The following is a 23091-nucleotide window of genomic DNA, read 5'->3' as shown; positions in this document are numbered from 1 at the left end:
TACTGGCTCCGTGAGAGGTGAGTGTGTCCGCTAAGGCGTGGTGTACGTTTGTTTGGCCGACTGCATTTTCGGTTTAACTACAGGGCACCGATTCCTGTGGGACACTCCGCCCTCTGTGGCTGTATACCTGTCAAGTAACTTTCCATGCTTAGCGGGGTGTGGGATTCGCCTTGTACCGCCAAACGACTTGCTCTCTCTACATCTGCAGGATTGGGAAGTACAGTTAACCCATAAACAAACGTGACTGTGTATTTAACCATTACTATGCTATCAAGTGACGCACTCAGAACCAGGGAAGCAACTGCTGAGGCACGATTTGAAGGCCTCTCTGCGAGTATCCCGGTTGCAAACGAGGCTACACCTACCACCACAAACAGTGACGCTAAGACCCTGATTAAGAATCTTGAAAAATTACTTCGAAGTGAGCTTGCCAAGTGGTGGGAGAAAAAATCACTTGAAAAGTACCGAGATGCAAATAGGGTTCCCAGGGGATTAAGAAACCTCATTGTTCCAACATACGAGAACCCTGACCCTCTAATGCTACAAGAATGGGCGGATAACAGTTTACAAGGTTCCATGAATTCAGTTAAAATCTTGATTAAATATGCTGAATCTGACCGCAATAAACTTCTGACAGAAATTGACAGAGTACAAGCATTATTGGAGGCTACTGGAGAAACTGATTTCATAGCCAAAAGCAAATCTGAGATTGAAATCCGCATTAAAAAATTGGAGGACACCATAATAGAGCGCAAAATCACTAAGTTTGCCAGAGACAGAAACGATTACGCCACTGGCAGAATTTTCACTTTCTCAAGAAAGTATGACAATTTGAAACGCAAAGCACTATCCAAGAGCGACAAGCCAGCGGGCGGTCAAACTACCGCCACCAATCAAGTCTCAGGTTTACCCATTGATAACAGCGATATTCTGTCAGTTAACTCACTAACCTCTAATAGTGAAGACGAAGGTGCCTCAACATCCTCAATCACCTCCAGCATAGGCAAAAACTACACGGTGGTGGAGGAACTGGGTTTTGTGAACGAGGACCGGCGCTATTCCCTGCGCTCCCGGAATCCTCAAAACCAGGCCGGCAATCAGTCAGCCAGCGCAGGCACTCAAGGCGGAGGATTCACAAACAGAAATACTTCGCAAACAAGAACCAACAGGAACTGGCGCAAGTAATTGACTCTGTTGATAATACTGTCATTAACCTCACTGATACTGTTATCTCCAAGGCGGAAGAACAGCTATTATCTCTTGGCCTCTCATATTGTCCACCCAATAGATTTTCCTACAATCAAACTCGGATAGATCTGTATAAATTTGTCAGGAATATCAAATTAATCAAATACTTTCAACTTGAGGCTAGGCGCCAACAAGGTGTGACAAGTGAAATTCCTTCCAATATGGCATCTCAGCTCCAAGTACATGACAATACTGGCTTGCAGAATCTGTATGACCTAGCCTTTGATGAGTCATCTCAACCTGTTCCCACTGTCAGTCAGGTGGTCAATGTGAATCGAACAGTACCGACACCCTTCAAACCTAAATCGACATTTTTTCCACTAATGCCTCGTGATGCTGTGGATATATTTAGTGATCGGGTCATCATTGAACTCAAAGCCCTGAATAGATCGATCTTGGGTAAACACAGACAATTGAAATATAATGACCAGCAATATAACTTGCTAATCAACAAACTTAAATCCAACCACAATGTGATTGTCAAGAGTGCCGATAAGGGCGGTAATACTGTTCTATGGAAGACATCAGATTACATTGAGGAAGCTCAGAGACATTTATCTGACTCTACATGCTACATTTTGTCATCGCAATTCACTATGGTTCAAAGTCAGAACCAGATACGCAAACAATTGAATACTTGGAAAAGACTCCATCTTATAACTAAGGAGGAATGCAATTATCTCACTAAAGACCATCCTGTTACACCTTGCTTATATTTCTTGCCCAAAGTGCATAAACTTATCACCCCCACGCCAGGTCGTCCTATCATATCGGCCATTGGGAGTATGACTGAGAATATCTCCAAGTATGTGGACTTTTTTCTTCAGCCCCATGTCGCAAGTCTTCCTTCCTACTTGAAAGATACTACAGACTTTTTAACCAAGATCCTGACTATTCACTGGTGCAGTGATTTTTTGTTTTTAATTTTGGACATTGAATCACTCTATACCTCGATCAATCATCACCATGGTATCAATGCATGTCAATACTATCTAAACACACGTGCTCTATGTTTCAGAGAATACAACTCTATGCTCATTGCCATGATCAGATTGTGCCTAACCTCCAATTTTTTTCGCTTCCAGAATAACACCTATCATCAATTGCGTGGTGTGGCGATGGGCTCGTGTTTTTCCCCCAGCTACTCATGTCTTCATGTGGGTTGGTGGGAGGAACACGAGCTCAGAACCGCACACGCACATTGGTCATCACACATCGCGCATTATTGGCGCTACATTGATGACATCTGTATCATTTGGAAGGGCACTGAGGAGGAAGCCCTTTCATTTGTATCTGATTGTAATACCAACTCACTCAATCTGAAATTCACTGCTAATGTAAGTGTGAATGAAGCAGAATTCCTTGATGTGCATTTGTTTGTTAAAGATAACAAACTTGAAACCAAACTGCATCGTAAAAGCACTGCGGGCAATGCTATCTTGCATGCGCGCAGTTCCCATCCGACTCATACCATTCGCAGCATTCCTTACGGTGAATTCATTAGAATTCACAGAATTTGCAGTGACCATGACTCGTTGACTACATGCCTTGAGGAATCTAGACAGCGCTTCATAAAGAGAGGTTATTCCAGAACCATTCTGGATCAAGCTTTAGCCAAAGCTTTATCAGTGGATCGTACTTCACTCCTCACATCTAGTGATTCCACCACTGCCAGTACCAATAACACACGGAATACCTCTCAGTGTACAGTCAGATTGATCACAACTTTTTTCTCTCAGGAGCGCAAGATTAGGCGCATCATTGGTACTGAATGGCCAATTATCCTGACTGACTCCATTCTGGGCCCACTATTACCTGAAACACCCACTATCACATTTAGACGTGCTCCCTCCATGCGTGATGCTCTGGATAGAGCAGCACCTGAAAATCCACCTAAAATCAGTAAAATCAACAAAAAGGGCTTTTTTAAATGCACATCTTGTCGTGCCTGTAATTTTGCCACCAACACGACTCAATATGTTACTGCGTTCAGTGATGTACCCATCCTGATTAATGAATATTTAACTTGCAGATCTGAGTTCGTTGTTTATAAGCTCAAATGTACTTGCAACTTGGAGTACATTGGTAGCACTAAGCTGCCTGTTCATCAAAGAATACTGCAGCACATTAGAGCTATTGTTAACAGTGACAGTAATTACCCTGTGGCTAGACATTTTGAAGCAGTTCATGAGAAAAAACTGAAAGATCTTCAATATACTGTCCTATGTTCGGTACCTCAACCGAGCCGCGGTGGTGACCGCGAAAGACTATTGCGACAACGTGAATCCCAGCTTATCATGTCACTCGATACTAAGGCCCCCAACGGTTTAAATTTGACGGAGGACTTGAAAAGTTTCCTCTAAATCCCATTCTGTTATTGGTTCAGGTCTTGGTTATTTTCTGTTCCCTTTTCCTAGACTGTGATTACATTGATTCTTATTCTAGTAACTGCGTCATCCAGTGGTCTGGATCTAGTTGTTATCTGTTCTGATGATTTTTGTATCAGATTTATGGTAGTCTCTTTTTCAGCATCGGTGTTAATTTAACCCTTGCTCTCTCCTGTACCTATTTTTTTGTCTCGCTAACTAATTTCCCTTGCTTTCCTTTTTTCTCTTTATTTTTTCAACATTATTTTTTGGTTGGGCCCTCTGTTCTGTCTTTTATTTTTTCTACACCACTTTTTCAGATTATCTTAGGTACATGTGTTTTTTATGTTTAGCACTTCCTTTTGCATGACTTATATGATTGGGCTTTTTAGCAGTTGTGGCAGTTCTCTATTTTCTAACAGTTATGTGGTTATTTTCATTCTTGACACTTTGTCTTGATGCTTCTGACACAATTGGTTTATTTTATATTGTTGGCTCACAATTGCTCTTTATTGCTCCTTTAACAGCAATGTATTGTAAATTTTGGCACCATGCCGTTACATTTGCCCATTGCATATCACGTTGCATTTATTAGAGCATCTGGCTATTTTAGTCTGTTTTCTAAGCTATTTTGGCCATTTTTTTCTAAGTTCTAATTTACCATCTTATGTCAGACTCTTGTATTTATACCCACTTTATACATTGTTATCATTGTTTATTTCGCCACTGCCAATTCAATTTGTTTATGTGTTTTCTTGATTGTCATGCGCCTTTATTTCAAAACAGTATTCCTTTGTGCACTTTCTTTATTTCCTTTTTTATGGGTGTGTTCCCTGAAATTAAGCCCCTCCTTATGTTGTGTATATATACTTTTATTTTCCCCTGAGTGTCTGTATGTGAACAAGCTCCCTTGTGGAGTGAAACGCGTCATTCAGTAATTAAACGTTTTCCTGCATACTCACTTGAGTTGATTCGTTTGTGAGCAACTTTGGCCGTTTGTTGTGGCGTCCTGAGGTCTGCACCCTGCTGTTGCCTGTCGTCCATTGACAGGTTGGGATCTCTCTTTCATATATATATATATATATATATATGTATGTATATGTATATATATATATATATATATATTTTTTAATATTTTTTTTTCCCACCCCCCAAAAAAACATTTGGAAACAAGGCGTTAAAACCTTACCCTTGCTCAGCCAGTGTCAACAGAAACCCTGTTTTAAATGAAAAAATAAGCCAGCATACATAGTAGAAAATTCTCTTTAAAAATCTCAATCTGTAACTGTATATATATTTTTGTTTATCTTTAAACATAAAAGTTTACAATTTTATGGTAAAACAAAGGCTCATAAATTTTTTTTCAAAAAAGAAAAGGGCTTGGAAACCTGAAATGTAGTTAAAGCTGCTGACATGTTTCACCCTGGTGCCTGGAAGCAGTATGTTCTCTTTATTTGTGCTGATAGGTTAGAGAAATCAAGAATTCATAAACTGCGCTCCAAACCTCCACAGCTTTTCCTTGAAGTCCAGATTCCCACCCTCCCCCAAGTGTTCTGAACGCAATATTGTCGCATCAAGTATGTGATTGTCACGAGTTCTCAGGTGTGAATTCCCGGATCCGTGGCAGTGCACGGAAGTCCCTGATGTGCATCTCTCCTCAGTGTCTGTAGGGGTGGAAGCCCTGGACATTATGGTTCTGTCCTCGCCCAAAGCCACTTCCTCCAGCTTGTGGGCCGCCTGGTGCCAAGGGTCCTGTCGTGTAAGAGAGGGCTTGCTGGCTGGGATCGGCAAAACCCTGTCCAAAGCACTCATGTCTTGTCCATAACCTGTGAATAGAGGCGGTGTGCCATAGCTCTGAGGAAAGGCCTGAGGGGGAGGAAATCCACCAGGTGGCGTTGAAACTATGTAGGATGTGAAAGAAGGAGGTGGGGGTGCACCACGTCCAGCAGGTGGTCCAAATGCACTGATGGCCTGCCCGGTTGTAGTCATCCACATACCTTGTAGACAGGTATCCAGGCTGCCAGGAAGGAGGAGGTTGGCTGGTCCATCCATTGGCAGTTGGCACAGCTCTGACACTCCACTGGCTGATGCCCGCCTGACCTGGTGATTGACTTTTGCTATCACGAGGCTCCGCTCATTTCACTTCGACTTTTTTGCCCATGATGTCGTGAAAATGCATGTTGACAGCCTGGTCCACTGATTGTTCATCCTCAAACGTTATAAATCCAAAACCTCGGGGCCTCTGCTTCTCAGCATCGTATATCATCACAACCTCTGTAACCACACCAAATCGCTTTAAGTAATCCCGGAGTTATGAGGGATTCCCCCAACAAAGATTTTATTCGATCTGGTGGGATCTACCTTAGGGCCTTTCTGCCAAGACTCCTTAGGCCGCAATCTCTCAGGTTGCACTCCTCTTGGCGTACATGGCTTTTTAATCAATATTTCTCCCATCCAGTATATGAGGTCTGCTGGCCAAAACTGTTCCAACGCAATTCGGATCTTTGAATTTTTCAAATCCAAATCCTCAGGACTGGTTTGTGGTTTTATCTTTCATGATCACACAATCTACAACTTCACCAAACTGCCAAAAGTAACCACGTAATGTTTCCTGAGTAGTGATCCAGTCCAGGCCTCCCACAAAGAGTTTTCCAATCTCGTCGGCGCCGCTGACGCTGTTTATGGCTGCGGAGGTGGGTTCGGGCGACCCCGGCCCGGGGGCTCCCCTCTCCGCCGAAGGTCAGTGCCGCCGCCTCCTCACAGCCGCGCTATATATATATTTCATGCTCCAGCTTGTCCCACAGCGTGAGATGCACTCCAACAACAACACAGAGCTTTAAGCTCAGTCATAGGCATGAAAGACGGCGGCCAGCTGATCACTTTCACAGCCGAATCACTCATCTTGCTGATGCGTTTCAAAGTCCTTTCTTCTTTTTTAAAGGCTGATGGTGAAATGGAATAAAACACAGTCCGGTCCCCATCTCTTAAATTCCCATGATTGTGCACCCCTGATGGGCTGTTCTATATGACGCTGCACAAGTAGTTGTGGGAGTTGAAGTCCCGGAGGGAAGTACGTTCCCTTTAAAGTGTTAAAATTGTCCTGCTGAAGAATTTAAGACCAGCAGATGGGCCTCAGTGGGCGGGCCCGTCCTCCTTCATGGAGTTCCGCATGAGGGCGTAGTTGCTCCATTCACCTACCCCTGTACAATATATACCCATAGTGGCATGGACAATGCACAAAATACAGGAAGGTGTGTCTTTGGGTATTTTAAGTAAAGGGCGCGACTCCGTGAACTCTGCCCACCGCTATTTGCCGGCCACCCCCATTTACAGGGACATTTTACTTATACTCAGATTTCAATTATACAAAACCAGTGAAATTCAGCAGTTATAATTACCTGAACTAATTATAACTTGCAAATAGGGTTAATGGGGAATACTTCATCTTATATATATCACTGATTATATCATCCACAGAACCACTTATACTCCCCCTCACACCCCATATAGCCTTTCATACACCCACTTACACAATCACACAACCACATGCATACCTATTCATAGACCCTTAGAATTATTCACACACCCTCTTATTCATCGATAGGGCCACTCATATACCAACTCACTCACTCATACAGACACTCACACAGACACTCACTCACCCATACAACTACTCAGATACCCACTTATTCACTCATACAGCCCCTCAGATAGCCACTCACCTACCCATACAGCCTCTCAGCACAACCACTCACTAACCCATACAACCACTCACACATCCACAAACTCACCCACACAGCTACTCAGATACCCTTTTATTCACCCATACAGCCTCACAGCACATCTACTCACTCACTCATACAACCATTCACATATCCACTCGCATAGCCGCACAACCACTTATATACACCTATAATCACCCATGCAATACATCACACACCTGTTCACTCACCCATGCATCATCTCACACAGACACTCACTCACACACCAACTAACTTAATCAAACACCCACTCAAAGAGCAGCCCACTCACTCAAACAGCCACTTAGACACCCATAAAGCAACTCACATACCCAATCACCCATGCATACAGACACTCACACAGCCACTTACTCACCAATACAACCAATGAGATACCCAGTTACAAACTCATAGAATCACACACACCCCCACTCACTTCCCCATACAATCACTGATACACCAACTTGTAGTGTGGTTCCTATATTCCTAATATGCTCTGTGCATTGGAATAATATATCCTATAGATGCGAGGTAGGACTTATGTCTACTAGGTCTCTATCGAATATATTAGACTTAATTGTGAGTGCCAGTTAGCTCAGAGGTCACTAGAAACTTTCTCGAGTTCACAAGAAGGAATTAGTTTCTGACAACCGCATAAACATGACAACTTTGTTTCCACAAGGTAAAACTGATCTTCAGAGTCGTTGAAACAATAGATAGATATTTCACTCAGTCATTCGTGCATGCTTCGTTTCACCAGAGGTACAGAGAAATAGAAAGACGGGCGTTTTCAATAAAAAGTATTTATTGAACAGTCTTCTTTCTCATGCAGAAGAAATTAACTGCTACAATCGCGACACTGGCTGTAAAATACAATGCATCCAGCCTAAAGAGTATTATAAAATAATACTGTAAAAGCATGGTATGGTTTCTAAGCCATAAAATACATACATAAATAAATAAAGATTAAAAAGTACTCAACTGGTGCTTCTACAATACGCCTACCCCGATGTACCTAACCTAAGTCTAGTTCGAGGGAAGAAGTAAGTGTGGTTTAGCATAAGTTTAGTATTCTTTTGCCAAGAATCTATCCAAGATTTCTCTTAGGGTCTAATCAGCTCTGTACCTTGGTTTAGAATGAAGGAGGTCAGTCTCAGGACTCGAATTAACAACACCCCACAAGGGGAGCTTCAAAACACTGGAGCTGGATTTCTCGGCAAGGGAAAAGATAGCGTCTCTCTCCGTGCGTCTGCTGGAGGGTTGGCTTCCTTCGGCACTTGCTGTAGCGAAATGTGTCAGGCAAGTAGATAGTCGAACTGCTCCAAACCACCGTGTTTTTGCTAGGGAAAGTGTGGGCATATTTATACCTTGAAGGTGCCGAGTTTGACGTAAAGGTGGACATAATAACGTCATCAACTTCTTTGAAAACTCCATGAGTTCTTGGACAAATTAATATTCAAGCAAGGGGAAGTCCCTAACTGCTGAAGCCGAGTTTTCCAAGAAATCATTGTGGATTTTCGGAACTAGTAGAAGTAGGCATGACGCATTTGAACTGCATGAGCTATGTCTAAATATGGTTATGATTTCTATGCCTATATAAGGACAAGGTGATTAATTCCTATATAAGGGCATGAATCGGGAAAATTACACTAGGGTCCTAAAATGCTATACAACACCCACTCCACTTTATTATGTTTGACATTACTAAATTTATGCACTAAAACATATTTAAAGCATGTGTTTACAATCCCACCCAAAAATACATAAAAATGTATTTGAAATGGTTGTACACGAAAATGAGCATTAATACTGTACGCATATAAAAGTAATTATTTCATTGTAAGCATATAATATGACATTGGCAATGTTAACTGAATGAATCATAAAAAATATATTAATGAAATGTCTCTAAATACAGAAGAAAAAAGGTTGAGACTATCCCATAGCAGAAAATGTAAGCTGTTTTGGTTTGTGGATAAGGTTAATATTGTTCCTAGGAAATACTCAAAGAATTCTTGTTCTCTAAGAATAGTTCTACTTTAAGCAGATTACTTTGTGGCAAAGTTCAATTTTGGAAAAAGTCAAATCAAATCGTAGAAAAATAGAGTTCCAAAGTTAGAAGTTTTTGTTTTGAAAAACGAAGGTCAAATTCAAAGTTGATAGAACGTTGTGTGTTAATTTCAAAAGTTATTCTTGGTGTCAGGAAAAAACATTAAATCTTCTAAGCTGGCAAAGAAATTGTCTACCACAGTCGGTGAAAGTTGAACCACTTCATTAAGTAGATCAATCGTACACAGATGAAAAGTATCGCCGTCAGCGTCAGTCACATTAGCAATGTTCGCAGTAGATGGTACCTGTGTGCCTGTTGGTCCACGTATCTCACCCTCAGCTGGAATTGCCGGTGAGACCTCAATGAATGCCGTCATCAGGATTGGTAGCCGTTGGGGGCAACACAATGCATGAGCCGTTGCCGAACCAAGCAAAGCATCAACATCCGTTGGCAGTGATGATGGGAGTGTTAGACAGATATCCAACACTCATTCCTCTCCACAAAGCAGGCATCGTAGAACAGGTAAGATGCAATCTTGCCAGATTGGTCTGAATGATAGGAACCACGTGGTATTCAGATCTCTCAAACGAGCCAAGCCAAGAATCTGTGTTATGCGCTCATTGCCAGAAGAGTGTTCTCCATGGTAATCTGGGTATCGCTGGTGACTGGACTTGCCATAACGGAGCAGGAGGAACACAAATAGTATTCCTGCTACGAGTCCCAAGATGAGAGGCAGGCCGCCGAACACAGAGTGCACGAAGTTTGGAAAAATGCCTAGGACTGCTTCAAAAGGTGCTAACAGTCCCGAAAAAATCGTCTTAAATACATGTACAATACCACTGGTATCAGACATGTTTAAGATACGACCTAACATTTCAGCGAAATGTATGGGGCAGTTTGTTAATCATAAGGCATGTATCTCCCCAGAGGACCTTGCAACTTTCAGATCATACGTCTCTCTGGACGAGGTCAGTGGCACAGTTTTTTGTAAAAGAATGGATTTCATTCTGCTTAAAGTATCAATTCGTATAGAAGAGATGTTCAGTGAAGGCCATAGTGGTGACTCCCCGTCTGTCTTGGTTTTTGTAAACAATATTTGCATACAGCAAGTGACCCTGGCTGACACACTAACGAGATAGGCTATTCCTGGCATCATTCCACAACAACTGTGATCATTCAACATTATGTAGCTCCATTGGAAAGCTGCCTAAAAATTGGATCTATCACTGCTGCCGGGGAACCCTGCAGGTGGCACGATAAGTTGGTTGAAGAACCATCACAGGCTCCATGTAAATTAATGCCCTGACATAGAAGTGTACCGCTCAATGTGGTTTTGCAATTTTTACCACTAAGAAATACCTCCTTTTCCCCACTCCAACATTTGTGTGTGTTTGGTAAATCCCAGGTCGACTTTATTTACTCTTTACTCAACCTTTCATACAGACCTGCTGGTATGTGTTTTAAGCAATACTGAAACTGGAAAATCGTCACTAGTATCGTGATTGTGGGATGTAGTATCCATTCAATGGCTGGCTTCTCAGAAACGGTTAATTGTAATCTCTCCAGTTTTTCCATGCTCAGCACCGTATAGTCTGCTCCTCTCTGTGCCAAAGAGATTTGTTTATCTGTAAGGTTAAATCAAGTAAACAATGACGTGGTGTTGATTAGACTCCAAGGCACATAGCCTGAACGAAGGTTTTGTAACGTCCAGCCTAGCAGCATTATAGAACGCAATTGAGACTGTCCATGTTGTAACATGAGCAAGTCTTGTTCCATTATGTCTATGGCAGAGGATACAATGCTGTCCAAAGAATAAATTCTGGATGACAGAGTTGTTAACCCATTGTCAACTACAGAGAGAGCTTTCTCTAAATTAATACGATCAATTTCTCGTATTCGTTCTGCAGTTTCCATTTGCGTGACTTTCCATGCTTCATTATAGGCAGCGTAAATACCGGCATATATGAAACGTTTATGAAGTTTGCGAAGTCCTAGTAAGAATTCTCTCAATTCAATACCATCTTTAAGTAAAGTTAAGTGTTGTTTTATATCTGGGAGTGCGGATTTTTTGGGCCACTCAAGGCACAGTTTTCCTACACTGTAAGTTGTTATTATCCCTGGATGTTGTCTCTGGATATATCTTGGATGTAAATAAGGCTTCTAAACCTTGCACCTGCCAGTCTTTTGTGCCCCAGAGAGTTTTTGTCTCAATTTGTCTTTCCAAAAGTCAAAACCTAATGTGGCAATTGAGCATAAAAGGCCGCAGAATAAATGTTCTTAGTATTAGTCAACATACTTTTCATGCCTGTCTTATTAATATTTTTAAAGTAAAATGTTTCAGGATTTGTGACATTAAAACCTGAGAAGTATTGACATTTTTCATAAAATGTTGTTGAGCGAACCTTTGGTGGCATCGCACAATGTTCCCACTGATTAGAAGTTAAAACATTTCTAGGGTTTGTAGATTTGTGCAAATAATGGTGACCATAATGGTTAAAACAATACATTTGTTCATAATCTGATGAACCTGCTAAGTATTCATGTTTTGAAAATGTTGCTGACATTTCTAAGTCTGTCATCATGTTGTTAACAGTCTCAAAGTCCCAATCATCAGAAAATGTACTGGCTGAAACAAAATCACTCAAGGAAACCTTAAATTGGTGTGGAAACGTCAGCAGCTTGACAGGACCATAAATGTCATAATCAGTTCTGTCCCAGGTTGTCAGGGCTCAAGTTAAAACACCTTTACCTTCTTGCCAGTTCTTGCACGGGAACAGAGATACTAAGTCCCAAATCCCTCTCGGCAATGCCAGAAGGTCTTTACTCAGAACCCTCTAGTCATTACCTTAAGGGAAGGGGGAAATTGGATAAAATAACAAACAAGAAGAGACTGGTCCAGATTGGTTCCTTCCATCAGAGACCGGCTGGCACCGTCTGGTCTGTCAGTGGAACCTGTAAATTAAAGCATCATTACTATCTGGCTTTTCTACTCAATATTTGAATTCTCACTTCTAATTCCTCACCCACCCTAGCTCTCCTGGACGTTGCTTCTCTTCTGACTTTTGTATGATTATTTTCTATCTTCTTCATCAATTAGTTGTTACTAGTAAAGTGAAATGACAACATTAGTTTTCTTATCTATTAAATCCTAGCTATTATTATTCCTGATATATGTACATATGTCCCACTTACTTCACTAATTGAAGAGACTTTCTGTATTAGGGGGTTTCTGTGTTGTGCCTTCTCATGCTTAACCTTATTCTCACTCTCTCTCTCTTTTAGGTTTCCACGAAGAAAGCAACTGCAGTTCTGGTAAGTATTTACATATTCACATTTGTTTTCCGTAAGAACTCTGTGTTCCTCATTATCCTTGTGAACTAACTTTCCTCTACTCTCTCTCTTTTGCTTTCCGTTTTTTCTCTCTCTCTCGAATTTTATTTGAATAATGCTCTGATATTCCACGAGAACACAACTTTCATTCTGGAGAGAATTAATGCTTATTTGACCTTGTTTGTACCTTGTAGTCTTTTCCTTGTAAATGCGCCATTAACTTCCTTCAATGACTATTCGAGTCTATTTACAGTTCGTCATCAGTAAATTCAAGTTTACACTATAGCATTAACTCCCTTCTACTTAGCTCTGGGTATTCCGTCTTCCTGTCAGATGAGGAGCGGAACGTTCGGTGTTGGCTCCGGATACTTCACCCTCGGGAAATAACTCGCGCTGACGAAATTGCCGAGTTCAGTCAAAAAACCTCGTCTTCTGCTCTCCGGAAATGTAGACTGGGAATTACGCAGACTAATTCCCCAAGAATTACTAAAATTACTAAGAGCTCCTATACACAGGACCATACAGGGCGGGAACCTCGGTGAAGTGCGTCGTTATGAAAACGCTATAGTTCCACTCTGGCGGCCATCTTGAGTCTCCAGTAGTGGACCAAGGCAGTCCAAGAACTGTGATTAGAGAACTCTTGGCTCTTTTGGGAGGTAAGTAGACCGCAAACACAGGCATCAGTTCTAGCGGTTCTGACAGTACCCCCCCAACAAGGTAGCTTCTTTCCCTCTCGGTTTTGTGGGAAATCGTCGATGAAAAGACTGGATCAACCTAGGAGCATGAACATTCTCTTCCAGTTCCCAAGATCGTTCCTCAGGACCATAGCCCTTCCAGTCTATGTAATAGTACAGCTTCCCCCTCGATCTTTTGGAGTCCAGAATTTCTTTTACTTCAAACTCAGTTCCTGTCTCTAATTGAATTGGTTTCGGTGGTAATTGAGTTCTTAAATCTGCCGAAGCTTTCTTTAACAAGGAGACATGAAAAACAGGATGAATCTTTAACCTAGGTGGTAATTCCACTCGATAAGTGACCTGATTGATCTTCTCTTTTACAGGATAAGGTCCAATGAATCGGGGCTGAAACTTCCGATTTCCTTTCAACTTCAAGTTCTTGGTGCTCAACCAGACTCGATCCCCAATATTCAATGTTGGACCTTCTCGTCTCTTCCTATCAACATAAACCTTATATGTTTCCTTGGCCCTAGTAAGGTTGTCTTCTGCCCTTAACTGTATTTGATGTATGTGTGAAACTACTTCTTGGACCGCAGGAACTGGGATATCAATTTGCCGAATAGTTGCATTTGGATGCCTGCCATAATTTAGATAGAAGGGGGAGTAACCTGTCGAACAGTTCTTCGCATTATTATGGGCAAACTCTGCCGTCCACAAATAGTCCGACCAGTTCCCCTCCTCCTTCAAAAGAAATAATCGCAGGTACTGCTCTAATTCTTGATTCACCCTCTCCGTCTGACCATCTGTCTCTGGATGATAGCTAGTGGAGAATCTGACCTCAGTTCCTAATCCTTCCATAAAGGCCCTCCAGAAATGAGACACAAATTGGGAACCCCTGTCCGAGATTACTATTTTTAGTATTTCATGTATCTTTACTATCTGAGAGCTAAAATGAGCTGCTAGCTGTTTGGCAGAAGGGATTCCTTTTAAGGCAGTAAAATGGGCCTTTTTGGAAAAGGCATCTACCACTACTAAGATAGTGTCATATCCTTGGCTAATAGGTAAGTCAGTAATGAGGTCTAATGTGATAGTGTGCCATGGGTAAGGTGGGGTGGGTAATGGTTGCAGAAGACCCTTTGGGGCCTGCCTTTCCGATTTTCCCTGAGCGCAGATCTCACATGACTTAACATACCTCTCGATATCGGAAGTCATCTTCGGCCACCAATAGTGTCGTTTTAACAACTCCTCTGTCTTGGCTTCTCCTTTATGGCCAGCCAGTTTGTCATCATGACACTCTTGCGTTATTTGCTGTTGCAGCTCGATGGTTGGTACATATAGAGCATCTTGGTGGTAAGGCAACTGATTGATGATTTTTCTATTTGGATCTTCTTTTGCCCAATTCTGCATAGCTTCTGGACTCATGGCTTCTGCAATCATTCTTTTCCAAACCGATTGAGATGGTGACTCCGATTATCTTAGTGCTGGGAATGATTGGTTGACTTTCTGTAACTACCTTCTGAGCTTCTGTACCAATTCTGGACAATGCATCTGCTTTCCCGTTCTGAGCTCCAGGACGATACGTGATTACAAAGTCGTAGTCCGCAAAATATAGAGACCACCTCAATTGTCTGGGAGTAAGGGTTCTTGCTGTCTTCAGAAACTTCAAATTTCTATGATCTGTAAACACCGTCCCCTGATGTTGAGCCCCCATCAACTAATGTCGCCACTCCCTAAAGGCATCCTTAATAGCTAGCAACCCCTTTTCAGTGATGGTATAATTAATCTCGGCCGAGGTTAATTTTCGGGAGCGATAAGCGACAGGATGCAATTGACCCGTGGTTTTATGTCGTTGAGACAAAACTCCACCCACAGCTTGATCTGATGCATCCGTCTCAACATAGAATGGTTCATTAGGATCCGCATGTAACAGGACTGGCGCCGTTGTAAAATCTGTCTTTAAAGATTGAAAGGCTTCCTCGGTCTCTTTGGTCCATTCGAACTTGATTCCTTTCCTCAGCAATTTGGTAAGAGGAAGAATCTTCCTAGAAAATTCTCCAATGAATCTCCGATAGAAATTGGCAAATCCAATAAAACTTTAGACTTCATTTACACTTGTAGGTGATTCCCAGTTCTTTACTGCTTCCACTTTCTTCTGATCCATCAAAATTCCAGAAGGCGAAAGGACAAAACCCAAAAACTCCACCTGTGATACATCAAAGGCACACTTTTCCAGTTTTACAAACAATTTGTTCTCTTGTAGCTTCCTCAACACCCTTTTTACTTGCTCACGGTGCCTTGTCACATCGGAGGAGTATATCAACATGTCTTCTATGTACACTATAGCACATTGGTCTATAAATTCCTTCAAGATGTTGTTGATGAAATGGTGAAAGGCAGCTGGGGCATTGCATAATCCATAAGGCATCACCTGATATTCAAAAAGCCAAACCTTGTCCGAAAGGCCGTCTTCCACTCGTCTCCTTCGCGCATTCGGACTAGGTGATAGGCCCCCTCAGGTCTAATTTCGTATAGATTCTAGCGCCTTTTACTTGGTCCAAGAGTACGGAGATCAATGGCAGGGGGTACCGATTTTTCTTGGTAATTTTGTTGATTGCCCTGTAATCGATGCACGTCCGCAAGTCTCCCTCCTTCTTTGGCACAAAAAATAAGGGAGACGAGACAGGGGACTGGGAGGGTCGAATGAATCCATTTGCGAGATACTTGTCCAGATACTCTTTCAGATGATGGTTTTCTTTCTCCGTTAGCGCATGAACTCGACTGCATGGTAAATTAGAACCAATTTCCAAATCTATTTTACAGTCATATACTCGATGTGGAGGTAGTTGTTCCGCCTCCACTTCGTTGAACACATCTTTGAACTCTTCATACTCTTCAGGAATTTCGGGGACATCGATTACGCACATGGAATGTCCCATCGAACACAAGGATAAGGCCGGATTACTCTCCCAGGACTTTTCCGCAGTTCCAAAACAATTTTCAAGGCAATATTTCGAGTTCATCACGATGGTTCTAGAACTCCAATCGATCGTTGAATTGTGCTCTGTAAGCCATGGAAGGCCTAAAATTAATTGAAATTGTGGAGCATCAATCAAATTGAACTGAATTCTCTCCTTATGTCCATCTCCGGAGACTAGTTGTATTAACTCGGTGTGGCTCACAATCGGTCCTGAAGAAAGGTTGGTTCCGTCCACCGCCCAGACGGGCTCCATCCTTATCTTCTTGATAGCTTGAATGCCCACCGTTGCTGCAAATCTCAAGTCACAAAAATTTCCGGTGGCTCCTGAATCTATCATGACTGATACTCCCGTCAGAATTGTTTCTCTGAATCTCACTTCCATAGACAGGTTCAAATGTGGAGCTGCCAATTGCAGGGTATTCGCTACTTGATGCTCATTTGGAGTTATTTCTTTAATCGCACCCACCTGTTCAACTCCTTTCACAGGTGGTGCTGTTAGTTTTCCTTCGGCTTGTAAATATTTCTGGGCTTCTTCAGGCAATTTCTCATGAAGTGTCCCCCTGATCCACAGTACATACAGAAATTTCCAACTCTTCTCTTGTCTTTCTCCTCTTTGGACAAGGGACCCCTTATAGTACCAATCTGCATAGGTTCAGCTCTGTGTTGGTTTTCTACACTTCTCGAGCTATCAGATTGAACTCTGTCAAACCTTGGTGTAATTGATCTAAAGTCATTTTTCTTTCTCCCTGACGAAAGTCTATCTCCAAGACCAAATCTATTAGTGCCGAAATTTCTGTGGGCCGATTTGGAATTTGGGCCTAGGTATCTTTTAATTCGTCTCTTAATTCTCGATAAAACACTGCCGCTCTCTTGCTTTCTGGCCAATTTGTCTCCACCACCAACTTGTTGAACTGAGCCAAGTAGGCTATTAAATCTCGGTTCCCTTGCCGTAAGTCGAGCAGTTCATTATCAACCACTTGGGATAGTCTCCGTCTGTCAAATATTCGAAGGAATTCTTGCTTAAATTCTTCAAAGTTCCTTAAAAGAGGATCATCCCGGGAGACTAGGGGCATTGACCATGAAGCTGCGTCTCCGCTCAGATATGAGAGTATGAACGCCACCCTAGACTGCGCATCAGGGAATATCGAAGGGCGGCACATAAAGTGTAGTGAGCATTGGGAAAGAAATATTTGCACCTTCTGAGGATCTCCATTAAATCTTTCTAGAGCAGCTAATGGAATAACTGGGGATAGGGAATGAATTACCTGTGTGGTGGATCTATTGGTAGCTTCTAATACTGGGTTCATTGCTTCCCTTTCCAGTGTACTAGATGGCCTAAGTCTTAAAGCTAATTCTGCAGTTTCCTTTCTAGCACTGACTACCTCTTGTCTAAGACTTTGATTTTCCTCTCTGACCGCTCCCAGTTCCTTTTGTATTGCATCTAGAATAGTTCCAAGAGATTGCAGGTCTATTCCCTCCGCCATCTCTGTTCAGGTGCGAAAACGACTTGGGCACTTCACTCTGTCAGGGCTCAAGTTAAAACACCTTTACCTTCTCGCCAGTTCTTGCACGGGAACAGAGATGCTAAGTCCCAAATCCCTCTCGGCAATGCCAGAAGGTCTTTACTCAGAACCCTCTAGTCATTACCTTAAGGGAAGGGGGAAATGGGATAAAATAACAAACAAGAAGAGACTGGTCCAGATTGGTTCCTTCCGTCAGAGACCGGCTGGCACCGTCTGGTCTGTCAGTGGAACCTGTAAATTAAAGCATCATTACTATCTGGCTTTTCTACTCAATATTTGAATTCTCACTACTAATTCCTCACCCACCCTAGCTCTCCTGGACGTTGCTTCTCTTCTGACTTTTGTATGATTATTTTCTATCTTCTTCATCAATTAGTTGTTACTAGTAAAGTGAAATGACAACATTAGTTTTCTTATCTATTAAATCCTAGCTATTATTATTCCTGATATATGTACATATGTCCCACTTACTTCACTAATTGAAGAGACTTTCTGTATTAGGGGGTTTCTGTGTTGTGCCTTCTCAGGTTTAACCTTATTCTCACTCTCTCTCTCTTTTAGGTTTCCACGAAGAAAGCAACTGCAGTTCTGGTAAGTATTTACATATTCACATTTGTTTTCCGTAAGAATTCTGTGTTCCTCATTATCCTTGTGAACTAACTTTCCTCTACTCTCTCTCTTTTGCTTTCCTTTTTTTCTCTCTCTCTCGAATTTTATTTGAATAATGCTCTGATATTCCACGATAACACAACTGTCATTCTGGAGAGAATTAATGCTTATTTGACCTTGTTTGTACCTTGTAGTCTTTTCCTTGTAAATGCGCCATTAACTTCCTTCAATGACTATTCGAGTCTATTTACAGTTCTTCATCAGTAAATTCAAGATTACACTATAGCATTAACTCCCTTCTACTTAGCTCTGGGTATTCTGTCTTCCTGTCAGATGAGAAGCGGAACGTTCGGTGTTGGCTCCGGATACTTCACCCTCGGGAAATAACTTGCGCTGACGAAATTGCCGAGTTCAGTCAAAAAACCTCGGCTTCTGCTCTCCGGAAATGTAGACTGGGAATTACGCACACTAATTCCCCAAGAATTACTAAAATTACTAAGAGCTCCTATACACAGGACCATACAGGGTGGGAACCTCGGTGAAGTGCGTCGTTATGAAAATGCTCGCGCTTCACCTTAACTCTCAGCTGCTGAGCTCACGGAAACTAGAACGCTCATCTATAGTTCCACTCTGGCGGCCATCTTGAGTCTCCAGTAGTGGACCAAGGCAGTCCAAGAACCTTGATTAGAGAACTCTTGGCTCTTTTGGGAGGTAAGTAGACCGCAAACACAGGCATCAGTTCTAGCGGTTCTGACACAGGTAGAGAAACTGCTGTGATGTTCACTGATGACAGGTCTCTTTGTTCACGATGAGATGATTTGTGTGGCTTCAGTAACAAGTTGATGTTCTTACTTGCTGTGTCCACTTTACTATATTTTCCATCTATCAGCTTTCCCAAACCTAAAACAAGAATGAGCCATAGTAGGAGAAAAAGTACGCCTAACACAATCCAAAAATCACCCCATGGTGAAACTAGATATGTATTTTCAAGCTGGTGAAAAAGTTCTTTTACTTGTTCTTTGAAAGTTTTATTTCCTGGCGTTGTTTTGGGCTCACTGGGATCCTCAGAAAAAGTATCAAAATTGATGAAATGGCCAGAGGCAGTTCGGGCAATTGTTGGTATTGCATCCGGATTATTTGAAATCGCTGGAGCTGCTTGACATATTAGTATAGTCAGATGCTACATCGTTGTAGAAGGGAGTTTCTTGACGAACTGTTATTTGGGTCTCAAGAGGCACAAGTTTCATGGCTTTGTTACATAGTCCTTCTTTTCTTGCTGTAGATTCTTCAAAAGTGATAAGTCTCTCAGTTTGAACCTCTTGGATAGTAGCAAGATTTGGTCGTCTGCTACACCTTTGGAATCCACTGGGCCTACTACTTATTATCGGCCACATGGTGTGGTTTTACCAGGTCAATTGATATGGACCGGTTCTCCTTTCTTCCAGCAAAAAGCGGCAGTAACATTGTTCTTGATCCGTGGACTGCTAGTACAGGTACTGGTTTTCTGTAAGAAGGCCCAAATTCCTCTTATCCGCTATTTTCTCTCTGACCAGATCCCCAATCTTTGGAACCCAGACAGGTCTTGCTGGGACAGGTGGTTTTTCTTCAGTGGTCGTTGGCTTCTGTATGTTTTTTCTTAGACTTCTTCGTGTTTCATTTAAGTCCTGTAAAACAGCCAAACGGTCTTTGATATCAAAGGGTTTTTGTTCTACCACTGAAGTATGACGATCGAGGTATTTGACCATCATTCTAGTACCAAAAAGGATTTCCTATGAAGTAATTCCACCCAGAGAATTTCTTTCGGGTTGTTAAGACTACGTTGGACACTTATTAGATGTTTGACACACCCGTCACCCGAGCCTAATACCCTAGCTGTTTTAGACTGCTTTATGTCACAGTTTTTTCCAGGAGGGGGCCCCATGTTCCCCCTTCTGTTTTAGAAAACACCCTCATAACACCGTGACCTGGCCCAACTGCGGCCTAAAGTAAAAACATGTGACCATGCTTTTTTTTCAAATGCTGTGACACATTTGTGAATCCCCTTTGATTTTAACTGCAAAAATAAAAATGATTTTTAGTGTTGGGGGAGTCACTGGGGCTAGGAGGTCAGAATATTCCTACACTGACCCCCTTTTCTTTTTTTGTTTACATTTCTCTTTGGGACTCGGCTGAGTCAGAGTCCTAATATGGCTGCCAACACTTCTTGGTTGAAGTTTAACAGCCAATCAGATCTCTGCACGAGATCAGGAGGGTTCACAGAGGGGTTGCAGCCCTAGATTTGTTTTTTCTTTAATATCTCCTCAATATCTAAACAAATTGACATCCAATCACACAAAGAGTGATTTCAGGACCAAAAGCTACCTTTCTGCCAAATTTGGTGTAACTCCGTCTAAGCCGTTCGGGCTGTAGTTGTGTTCAAAATCCCTAAGGAAATTAACATGGAAAACTCACTTTTTCTGATCCCCTCTGTTTCTTGGCTCCTGATTAATGGATCATCCTGAAACAGAAAAAACAAAGATGAAGGAGTACCACCAGTGGGAATTCACAAGTCACTGTGTTGGTGGATGGTTTTCACAAAATAGAGGAAAAACTCTTTTTCTTAAAAACCCCTCACTCATCACCTAGTGATGACATGCTTCATCATCGGGGTCCACCCTAATGACCTAGCGTCATCAGGGTGTGCTTCAACACCTGATTACAGTGGAGCAGGTTTGTGAGTGGTGGTGTGTGAAAAATGAAAAAAATCAGTGAGTTAAAAATTGTCCTGGTTTGAACTTGTAAAATAAAGAATTTTTATTGGCAAGCAACTGGACAATATTAAAATAGTGGCGAGATAAAATAGGGCAACAATGAACCCGTGTATCTCTATAGTTAATAGGGTCTAAGTGTTAGGTCTACATGTTTCAACCTTAATGGTTAAGGTTAACCAGGTTTTCGTCAGGACCATACAACCACGTGGTGGACGGTCTGCGTCCCCTAAAAGACGCACCCAATCCTACCACATGGGACCACTGGATGGCGAAAATGCGCCCGTGGTGTAAGCTCGCTCCACACTGGGTGAGCTAAAAAATCAAAAAACCTGTAAAAGAAAATACCGACATTTGTCAAAGTATTGAACATATTTACAAGCCTGTAACGTAGTGCAGTGCTTCAACGTTGTGTCAGCATGCTGTCACACCCAGTTACATGGTGAATTCAGTGGTAACATCAAACTTCTAGCGTTACCAGTGTTGGGCTCTACTCCAGCATACTTCTAGAGGAGGGAAGTGCAGGTGCGAAATGTGGGACAGTGTAGATTACCCACAACTTTCACACAGAGGGAATATCGTAATTTTCTCTATTCACAACTCACACGTGGTTCATAAAATGGGCACCGCGTGTTACATCCTCGCATACCGACTAGTTTGGTGCGAGACTATATCCAATTCGATCGTGCATGCATTGTCAAAGAGAAACTGTACAACACAAAGTGAGACACACACAACAAAGACACACGACAGACAGAAAGTATATATAACCAAGGCTCACTCTCAATGGAGTGTTCAGGGACTTCATGGGACGGGGGAGGTTACCCTCTTTAAAACGTATTCTGAAAGAGAGTGATATTTTTTAAGAGGTAGATAAATGCGGGTAAGGAATATCATCCAACTCGTGTCCTGGGCGCGTTCGTTTTTGGCGCTTGTTGAAAAAAAGACACGCCCGCAGTGAAACGGGTACTTTTACTTACAGTTAGTTGCCGAGGTATTCAGTTTGTAACCTACTGCCTGCACCGCCCCGCTAGTACTGGGCTGGGTGAAGGCGCGAGTGAAATAGAATGTCGGCGCTTCCGTGATGGGCGTGGTTGAGCCGCAGTCACGTGGGCGGAAGGCCACCACGTGGTTGTATGGTCCTGACGAAAACCTGGTTAACCTTAACCATTAAGGTTGAAACATGTAGACCTAACACTTAGACCCTATTAACTATAGAGATACACGGGTTCATTGTTGCCCTATTTTATCTCGCCACTATTTTAATATTGTCCAGTTGCTTGCCAATAAAAATTCTTTATTTTACAAGTTCAAACCAGGACAATTTTTAACTCACTGATTTTTTTCATTTTTCACACACCACCACTCACAAACCTGCTCCACTGTAATCAGGTGTTGAAGCACACCCTGATGACGCTAGGTCATTAGGGTGGACCCCGATGATGAAGCATGTCATCACTAGGTGATGAGTGAGGGGTTTTTAAGAAAAAGAGTTTTTCCTCTATTTTGTGAAAACCATCCACCAACACAGTGACTTGTGAATTCCCACTGGTGGTACTCCTTCATCTTTGTTTTTTCTATTATTGTATCCAGGGGTACAGGAGTACTCCCCGTTCACTCTGGTGAACATAACCCTTGCTCTCTCCATTGTTTTTGTTCATCCTGAAACAGTCCATGCACAATAAGACCAACTGGCACACTTTTTTCCGAAAAAAACCTGACATATTCATCTAACTATAACGTTACTTTAACCTTTGATATTTTCAGTGAATATTTATATTACCTACTGGTGGTCGCTAATTTGACTTGAATATATCTTTGACGCCG

The 23091-nt window shown here is 42.1% G+C and overlaps 1 long non-coding RNA gene and 1 pseudogene across 1 annotated transcript; both read right to left on the bottom strand.

Moving 5' to 3' along the window:
- Positions 1-4991: 4991 nt before the first annotated feature.
- Positions 4992-6303, bottom strand: LOC144827487 (DAZ-associated protein 1 pseudogene; annotated as a pseudogene).
- A 15172-nt stretch (positions 6304-21475) lies between these two features.
- LOC144827486 (uncharacterized) lies at positions 21476-22294 on the bottom strand. Its single transcript, XR_013610208.1, has 3 exons — positions 22245-22294; positions 22046-22106; positions 21476-21596 (listed from the first exon to the last, which is right to left on the bottom strand). It is a non-coding gene; the product is annotated as an uncharacterized LOC144827486 (long non-coding RNA).
- Between the last annotated feature and the right edge of the window lie 797 nt (positions 22295-23091).

This window comes from Lissotriton helveticus, chromosome 4_1, assembly GCF_964261635.1.
Source record: "Lissotriton helveticus chromosome 4_1, aLisHel1.1, whole genome shotgun sequence".
Taxonomy (NCBI): Eukaryota; Metazoa; Chordata; class Amphibia; order Caudata; family Salamandridae; genus Lissotriton; species Lissotriton helveticus.
This window is presented reverse-complemented; position numbering and strand designations above follow the sequence as displayed.